The sequence below is a fragment of the Marmota monax genome, unplaced genomic scaffold (assembly GCF_021218885.2).
Source record: "Marmota monax isolate L192 unplaced genomic scaffold, Marmota_monax_Labrador192_F-V1.1 WCK01_AAM20220418_F8-fsc00009, whole genome shotgun sequence".
NCBI classification, from domain to species: Eukaryota; Metazoa; Chordata; class Mammalia; order Rodentia; family Sciuridae; genus Marmota; species Marmota monax.
The window spans coordinates 29,288,958-29,297,128 of NW_026694710.1; the positions used below are offsets into that span (position 1 = coordinate 29,288,958).

Below are 8,171 nucleotides of genomic sequence, written 5' to 3' on the forward strand. Positions count from 1 at the left end.
CAATAACATTTGCCTCTGTGAGGGCTATGCAACACTCCCAACCCCGCATCCATTCCCTCCTGGATGCTCACCTTCCTTCACAGGTCAGAAATGTTAGCAATTCAGATTGTAGGACTGAGAGAAAGGCATAGGATTATTAGTAAAATCTGCCCAGGTTCCCTAAGATGCATAGGTAACTTTCACTAGTCTGTTTTACTGCTCCAATGTTTAAAATGTGCTGTGTTCTCTTTAAGCTGCTAGAGGGAGGAATTTTTAGAGTCAACTCCTCCGGTAATCTCTGACAGAAAGCACTATCTTACAACCAGTAGATATCCCTCACCCTTAGGCGGTTCCTTTAGTCTACAGAGCAAAGGCAACAAAAGAGCGCATGATTTTCTTTTGCTGTGGGTTTTTAGTGGCAGGGAGGACAAGCAGTAATGCCCTTAAGTCTGAATCCTCCCAGGGTCTCTGGCACAGGGCAAACTGAGACCCTAGCACTTTGCCAAAAGGGATCAGAAACCCCCTTGGCAAAGCAAGGTGAGAGACAAGTTTTCTGGACCATTTAGGAAGCTCAAGCTTAGGGAGATGAACAGTTTTCTCCAGCACAGGTGCCTGAGTCCTGTTTTTTTCTCTTCTCACTCAGATGAGAGCTTCTCTCTCCAATATGCCAGGTGCACCACTAACCTGAATATTTAAAAATTGGGATAGATTTGACCCTCAGAAGCTCAAGAAAAAGCACCTCATTTTCTTCTGCCACCAGGCCTAGCCTCAATACAAACTCTCTGATGGAAAAACCTGGCCACCAGAGGGAAGTATCAATTTTAATACAATTTTACAGCTTGATAAATTTTGCAAAAAGAAAGGGAAATGGTGTGAGGTGCATTATGTTCAGATTTTCTTTGCCCTAAGGGAAAATCCTAAATTATGCCAACAATGTAAAGTAGTCTTAGCTATGATATCTGCCATGAAGAGAGAAAATCTTGGGGACTCACCTACTGAGGAGAAAGAATCAGGAGGACCCACAAAATCTCCACCTGCTGTTGGTGTGCAACAATAGCCTTCCTGTCCTCCATATCCTGGCCTCTCTGTGTCTGCCCCAATAGGCAAACCAAATATATTACCTCTCCTGGAGATTCCAGGAGGAGAATTTGGGCCAATCAAAGTACATACCCCCTTCTCCCTTCAAGACCTAAGGCATATAGAAACTGACTTGGGGAGATTTTTGGAGGACCCAGATAAATATATTGAGGTATTTTGAAACTTATGCCAGGTATTTGACCTCACCTGGAAAGATATTATGCTATTACTCAACCAGACCTTGACTTTCAATGGGAAGGAAGCAACTCTGAGAGCAGCCAAGGAATTTGGGGATGACCTACACCTTGCTCTTCCCCAGACTAGGAGCAAGCCCAATTATCCATCTGGAGCACAGGCAGTTCCCAGAAATGATCCTGAGTGGGACCCAAATGACGAGCAAGATGCTTGGAAAATTAGTCATTTCCAAGTGTTGATCCTTGAGGCCCTTAGGAGAATCAAGCAAAAGCCCATTAACTATTCTAAGATTTCAGAAATTATTCAGGGACCCCAGGAAAGCCCGCTATTTTCATGGAGAAACTCAGAGAGGCAATGAGAAAACACACCACTGTGGATCCTGAATCCACAGAGGGCCAATTACTTTTAAAGGACAAATTTATCACTCAGTCAGCCCCAGACATCTGGAGGAAGTTACAAAAATTGGCATATGGCCCTGATCAGTCTTTAGATAACATCCTCTGACTTGCTACTTAGGTTTTTTATAATAGAGATATAGAGGGAAAAAAGGAGAAAGAGCTCAGAGACAGAAAAAGAATCTGAAGCCATGGTATTTGCTCTTAGAGGAGTAAGCTCCCAGGGTGAAGGAGGAAGACGAAATGCTCCTCAATCCACAAAAGGGACTTGTTTCTATTGTGGCAATGAAGGACATTTCAAACAGGATTGCCCAAGAACCAAGTGACCACCCCAAAGGCCCTGCCCCAAATGTCAAGGCAATCACTGGAAGAGTGACTGTCCTCAGGGGTGTAGGTCCTTGAAGCCAGACTCCTCCAAACAGGCCTGATGGGGCCCAGGCTCGATTCTGGCTCCCGTAACTCCTATCACCTCATGTGAGCCCCGGGTATGCTTCTCTGTAGGGAGCCGAGAGGTCAACTTCCTCTTAGATACTGGCGCCAGTTATTCTTTGCTCACCTCTTATCCCGGACCCCTTTCCTCTAATACTGTAACCATACAAGGGGTGTCTGGATGGACTATTACCAGAAGGTTTACTCCCCCACTGAGTTGTGAGTGGGGTGGGGTGATGTTTTCTCATGCATTTCTGATAACCCCAGAATGTCCTACCCCTTTAGTGGGAAGGGACTTACTTTCAAAACTTCAGACGTCCATTACAATGAATTTAGGACTGAGAGGACCATTATGTTTGCCTTTATTAGAATGTGATATAAACCCTGAAGTGTGGGCTACTGAAGGCAAAATTGGAAGGGCAAAAAGTGCAGTTCCAATCAAAATAGTCTTAAAGGACCCTTCTGTCTTTCCACATCAGAGACAATATCCCCTACACCCAGAGGCAAAAAAGGGCTTATTGAAGATCATTCAGAACCTCAAAAGACAGTGTCCTGCAATAGCCCATGTAACACACCCATTTTAGGAATTCAAAAACCCAATGGAGAATGGCGACTAGTTCAGGACCTGAGAATAATTAATTAAGTAGTTGTTTCTCTCCACCCTATGGTTCCTAATCCATACACTCTGTTATCTCTGATTCCAGCAACCACTGCTTAGTTTACTGTGTTAGATTTAAATGATGCCTTTTTGTATACCCTTAGACTCCCAATCACAATACCTGTTTGCCTTTGAAGAGCCAGATAGTGGATCTCAACTAACATGGAATGTATTACCCCAAGGTTTTAGAGACAGCCCTCATTTGTTTGGCCAAACCCTAGCTAAGAATTTAACAGAGTTCAGAGATAAGACATCTCTGACTGTCCTACAATATGTAGATGACATACTTTTGTGTGCCTCTGCTAAAAAAGAATGTCAAAATGCTACTAAAGAGTTTTAAACTTCTTAGCTGATAAGGGTTATAAAGTCTCAAAGAAAAAAGCTCAATTATGCCAAGAACAAGTTCAATATTTAGGATTACAGCTGTCTCAAGGAACTCACAAGCTAGGACCAGAAAGAATAACCCCTATAGGACAATATCCTCTACCTCAAACCATAAGACAACTTAGAGGCTTCCTAGGGATAACTGGATATTGTAGGCTTTGGATCCCTGGATATGGGGAAATAGCTAAACCTCTCCATGGCCTCCTCAAAGAGACACTATGCCAAGGAACAACTTCCCTCATAGGGGAACCAGAACAGATTAAAGCCTTTAAGGCATTGAAAGGGGCCTTACTCCAAGCCCCTGCCCTCAGCTTACCCACTGAACAAAAATTCAACATATTTGTTACTGAAAGAAGAGGAATAGCCCTAGGAGTGTTCACACAAAAGAAAGAACCAGTTCAACAGCCAGTAGCTTATCTCAGTAAGGAGCTTGATCTAGTGTCTCCAGGATGGCCTCATTGTTTGAGAGTAGTAGCAGCTGTGGCCTTGCTAGTCCCTGAGGCAATTAAAATCACCCTGGGAAGAGACCTTATAGTCTACACCTCCCATGATCTCTCAGGAATTTTAAATATAAAAGGTGAACTATGGCTCTCAGACAATCGCCTTCTAAAATATCAAACCCTACTTTTAGAAGGACCTGTAACTCAAATAAGGACTTGTTATAATTTAAACCCAGCTACCTTCCTCCCAGAGAAATTAGAGGGAAATCCTGAACATGACTGCCAACATGTCCTAGCTATAAATTACTCAGCTTGGAAGTACCTTCAAAACCTTCCCCTATACAATCCAGACCTCACCATGTTCACAGATGGGAGTTCCTTTATGGAACAAGGAGAACGCAAAGCTGGATATGCCGTGGTGACCTTACATGACACCATAGAGGCACAATCTTTGCTCCCAGGCACAAGCTCACAACTAGCTGAATTGATAGCCCTAATGAGAGCACTGGAAATAGGGAAACAACAGAGAATTAATATTTATACTGATCCTAAATACGCCTACCTAATCCTGCATGCACATGCAGCAATTTGGAAGGACAGAGGATTTCAAATGACTGGGGGAATGTCTATAAAGAAATATAAGCAAATCTTAAGACTGCTAGAGGCTGTCCATTTACCCAAAGAGGTAGCAGTAATTCATTGCCAAGGACATCAGGAAGGGATAGATGAGATAACAGAAGAGAACAGACTAGCAGACCAACAAGCCAAAGAGGCTGCTAAGGGAAATTCACAGATAACTACCTTAGCCCCTTTGATATGGACAGGCCCTCCCCCATAGATAAGACTTCAATACACCCAGGAGGAAACTAACAAGGCACTATCTAAAGGAGGTATTCTTTTATCCTCTGGGTGGATTCAAATGAAAGATGACAAACTTTATTTTCCTGCTAATTCCCAGTGGAAGATTTTACATACCTTACATCAATCTTTCCACCTAGGAGAAGAAAATACTCTCAAATTAACCCGAGAGATATTTGAAGGAAAGGATCTTTCAAAGACTATCCACCAAATAGTCAAAGCCTGTGAAACATGCCAAAGAAATAATCCACTTAATTCTGCCAAAAAGCCCCCAGGATTACAAAGGATGGGACAGTTCCCTGGGGAAGACTGGCAACTTGATTTTACCCATATGCCTAAGAGTAATGGATTTCAATATTTATTGGTTATGATAGATACTTCTACTGGATGGACTGAAGCCTATCCCTCCTGAACTGAACAAGCAGGAGAGGTAGTCAAGGTATTATTACAGGAAATAATCCCACGATTTGGGTTGCCTCAAAGTCTGCAGAGTGATAATGGAGCAGCCTTTAAGGCAGCTGTCATTCAGGGGATATCCAAAGCCTTAGGCATCAAACATGTTGGACATGTGTTTTGGAAGGCTACCCCATACACATTTCCAGGAGGCACAGGGCAAATTATCAATAAAAATAACAGATGACTTGCAGAAGTATGGATGGATGAATTCAAGAATTTCTTCTATATAATTTCTCCAGGTGTTACAAAGGTAGATTATGGGGATATATCATCAAGACTTGGTCTAAGACACAAACTACAATGCAAACCTTTTTCTTGGTACCTAGAGAATATTTACCCTGATTCTCAAATTCCACATCACTATTTTTCATTGGGAGAGATACGAAATGTGGAAACAAATCAGTGTCTAGATAACATGGCTAGAAAAGAGAATGAAAAAGTTGGAATTTTTAATTGTCATGGTATGGGAGGCAATCAGGTTTTCTCTTATACTGCCAATAAAGAAATTAGAACAGATGACATTTGCTTAGATGTTTCCAAACTTAATGGCCCAGTTACCATGCTCAAGTGCCATCACCTAAAAGGCAACCAGCTCTGGGACTATGACCCAGTGAAATTAACCCTGCAGCATGTGAACAGTAATCAGTGCCTGGATAAAGCAATGGAAGAGGACAGCCAGGTGCCCAGCATTAGAGACTGCAGTGGAAGCCGGTCCCAGCAGTGGCTTCTTCGAAATGTTACCCTTCCAGAAATATTCTGAGACCAAATTTTTAAAAAAAGAAAAAAATAAGGATTGACTGGGCTACCTCAGCATACGTTTCTGCCACATTCTTAAGTAGCAAAAAAGGAAAAGTGCTTTCCTCCTCTGTGGGATGTAAGATTTATCAGCCATTAAAACTCAGACTCCTCTAGCTTTTCACTAGCTGTGAACCAGCCTTCCTGTCCAAGGATGTGAAACTGCATAGTAGTGAGACTGTGCACACTGATGTTTACAAGATTGAAAGAGTCTTTCATCAAGAATCATGGAAAAGAATATTCAGACAGTGAAACAGTCAACAAAATGTGCTTTCTGGAGAGCTGCACCTTTTATGGTTTGCTTGCACATCAGTAATTTCTGCTGAGTGTGCTGTCAATGAAGAGATTACCAAGACTTTTTTCCTGATTAGAACTGGTAGCCAGTATATTAAACACTGACATAAAAGCAAATGAAAAAGAACTGAAACCAGATACAGAATCATGAAAACAACATTTTTACATTAAAAAACTATATTAAACAGGGTTTAAACAAAATTAAAACAGAACTATGAGAAGTACAATTAGTTATAGTATAGTATCAAATTTCTATATAGATTTTATACCTCAGTGGGGAAAAAATGACTGATTCCAATGACCTTCATTTTATTTTCATCTGTGATAGTCATGGATGCTTTTATTTTCCTTGGGGTGGTGAAAATGAGCTGGGAGAAAAAGCTCTTTGAACATAGTTTTAATTTCTTTCTACAATATTTTTATTTGATTTGTGGGCTGTTGGAATTGTGACTTTTAATTGCCGTCTAAAAAATGGAGAATTAACATGATGCCTGGTCTCAACTGAACAAGTTAGATATCTCAGTTGTTCTTGGGTCAACTGGCTTACAGTCTCGGTCTTCTGTCTGTTTCTCTCCCTCCCTCCCTCCCTTTTCTCTCTCATTCTCATATTCTCTCTCTCTCTCTCTCTCTCTCTCTCTCTCTCTCACACACACACACACACACACACACACACACACATTCTTACCACATTTTCACCTTCCTAACTTGATTCAGCTGATTATGCTTATTACCCAAGATTCATACTACTGTACTACAGATTTGTTTTTACAGCAATAAATCTTCAGTTCTTTATGATTCCATTTAACAAAAGGCTTTCAAGGAGTGGTTTATAATTTGGGTATTTGGAGATAATATATTTGATGTTTTCTTTTGGAAAACCTTTTTCACTCCATACTCAGATGTGCTTCATTGTCAAGTACATATTTAGATTAGATTCTTGAATTGTAATGTTGATCTGCTGCTTTTTTTAAATAAAATTTGACTGAAAATAAAAAAAAAGAAAACCCATAATTTATATGTTTTATATGTACATTTATCAGATACTCTGCCTTTTCAGTTACAGATATTTGAGATAAATGTATTTACTATAAATTTACTTTTAAGTGAAAATACAATTTTCAAGTAGTTTCTAATTCTCAAAGTTATTGTTCAAACTCATAAGATGATAAAAAAATATAATTCTGTCTACAAAATATCTAAGGATTTTAACTATATTTTCATTGATATTTCTTATCAAAGTACAATAATTCGTTTATAGATTCTAAGGTTTTCAGAATTGTTCCAAAGTATAACCAGAAAAAAATTCTTAAAAAAAAAAAAAAAGATGCGTCAAGAAAGAGAAAGCACACATTGGATCTTAAAATGAAGAAAGAAATCATCTTTGGGTAAAACAAGGTCTTTATATTCATTTCAATGATAAAAGTATTTTCCTAAATAAAAAAGATTTTTATATTATTTAAACAGATGATGTAAAAAGTTAAAACAATTAAAAAAAGATTTATATATACTGGACTGACTATAAAAATTTTAACTGATTAATTCAAGGATATTTCAGGCTATTTTCCTAATTTAACTATACTGATGTGAGCTAAGATTTTGTCCATATTTTGACATGATAAACACCTACTAAAATGTAAGTTTATTTCCTTAAAAAAAGATCCTTTTGTCTAATAATTCTTACTGTTTAAGACAAAGATTAATTTTGGTAAATAAATTCACATCGTTGATTAAACACTAAGTATATTGAACTACTAACTTAAATCCTGATTTTAACAATTGTCCTTAGAGACTAAATTTGATTGACTCTAAGATACTAAGACTCTGTTGATTTTTATATATTTTGTTAGGTAATTATGAGATTTTATTAGGACTGAGGTTCTCCAAATTAAAGTTGTAAACAACTTTTAAACAATAAAGTTTACAAACTTTAAAAATTCATTGATATTATATAAGTTCTCTGACTAAACCTATTGTCCATAAAAAATACAGTAAGATTTATATACTGCTCCCTACACTAAAAGATAACCTTAATCATATTTTGTAAAGGCAATTAAAAGATACCTATTTAAAGGATAATATTCTAAATTATAGAGATTTTGAGATCTTCTGTCAAAAAGATTTAGGGTTCTTTCTAAATTGTTAGGATAGATCAACTAGTATATATTGGAAAATTATAATAATCAATAAAAGGTAAATCTATTCTTATATTTA

At 38.4% G+C, this 8,171-nt stretch overlaps 1 pseudogene; it reads left to right on the forward strand.

The window, feature by feature from the left end:
• Nucleotides 1-3,915: 3,915 nt before the first annotated feature.
• LOC124078661 (polypeptide N-acetylgalactosaminyltransferase 1-like) lies at nucleotides 3,916-6,543 on the forward strand (annotated as a pseudogene).
• The last annotated feature ends 1,628 nt before the right edge of the window (nucleotides 6,544-8,171 follow it).